Genomic DNA, 1,743 nt, shown 5'->3' with positions numbered 1-1,743 from the left:
AAAAAAAACAGCTAAACTATTATTCTGATTTACTAACCTTGTCTTGCTAAGTTATTTGGAGTCAAATGCGGCAAGAATCTTCACCATCAGCGGTCTAACAAAGAATCAAATTGACTTCATCTCTGGGGATCTACTGTGGTCTTGTAGGGGAGGGAGGACAGGGGACAATGAATGAGAAAGGACAGGTCATCTGTTACTGCACTTTTAATCTCATCTGCCATACAACTTAAGATCTCAAGCTTATTATCTATTGCCACNGATCCTTGCATGGTTGGGAAAGGAGAGCTAACGCTACAGAGCTGAGATTCAAAGTCAGCTGTTCAATGTCTGTACCGTGGGAAAGTTCCAATCTCTAAGGGTCCTTTGGAACCAGACAAGAGGGAGGAAAGGGAACTAGAACCTTTCTAAATGGAGTTATCTCTGTCTAAAGAGAAGACAGAGTGTATGACATTGTATATGACAATGGGCAGAGATAGTCATACATAGAAAGCTACCATTAAAAAGATTTTAAGTTCAGCTAAACCATGCTAGAAGGACTTGGAAGAATTTACACAGTCTACATAATGAACACTGACCCTAGGAACTTATTCTATAATCGCTTCCTGTGTCTTGTGACAATATATTTACAATCTCAGAATCTATGCAGTGGTATTCTTAAATAAGAGAACTACAGAATTTGGGCACACCATTAAGAGGACCAGAGTCATGCATGGTAACAAAATTTCCAGTCCATTTTCAAATCCCCCAAAATTGCTATAAGTAAGTTGTTCTGGGAACTTACTCTCACATAGTATAAAATTACAATAGATAAAACTTTTACTTTGACAAATTAATGCATGTTTATTAACTACTTCTTGTCAAACAGAGTGATAAGTTCTAGAGATGAGACAATGATTTTGGCCCCATAAAGCTCACTGTCTCATGGAGGGAGCAGACAAGAAGCAGGATANAGTATTATAAAATTCTGTGTTATCATTTGAGAAAATAATGAAGCTGAGCAAAGGAATTAAGGTAGGAGGTGCTACTGTAGACAGGAAGTAAGGTAGGAGGTGCTACTGTAGACAGGAGGTTAGGTAAGAGGCACGGTTGTAGACAGGAAAATCTACATTGAGCTTCAGGTGTTTATAAATCTTAGCTGCCATATTTGATCAAAATATGTAAGTTCTCCCAGGGGCAAATCTGCATCAGAAGTTCTACAAGTTCAAGATCACCAGTGTGGGTTACACAGTGAGACCCCATCTCATGTAGGCTCTATCTAGAGTGACTTTGGTGATGAGTCATAACATGGATAGATTTTACACAAACTTCAGTCTTAATGTTACTTCACCAGAAAGTAACTTGGCTAAATAAGGGTCCACTAATATTAGCAAAACTTGATTCCACCTATTCCAGATAAAGGGCTTGACTAGAACCAAACAGACAGAACTGGCCCTAATTAAGCTTGCTCATTGCCACTGCAGGAAAAAGGCCGACAGCACTGAACAATTTTGCATGGCAGCTAAATGCACTTCATTGTCACCTCTGTATATATATATATATATATAGAGAGAGAGAGTGTGTGTGTGTGTGTGTGTGTGTGTGTGTGTGTGTGCGTGCACGGATGCATGTGTGCTTATTCTTAATGTAAGTCAAAATATTGGAATCTGCATTATGCTATAACTTAGGGCTCTAGATTGACTGGTATTTCCTAATCTATAGTTAGAATTGCCAGTTATCTTCCAAATCTGGGGCAGGGGGATTTCC

This window comes from Mus caroli, chromosome 9 (assembly GCF_900094665.2).
Source record: "Mus caroli chromosome 9, CAROLI_EIJ_v1.1, whole genome shotgun sequence".
Taxonomy (NCBI): domain Eukaryota; kingdom Metazoa; phylum Chordata; class Mammalia; order Rodentia; family Muridae; genus Mus; species Mus caroli.
This window is presented reverse-complemented; position numbering follows the sequence as displayed.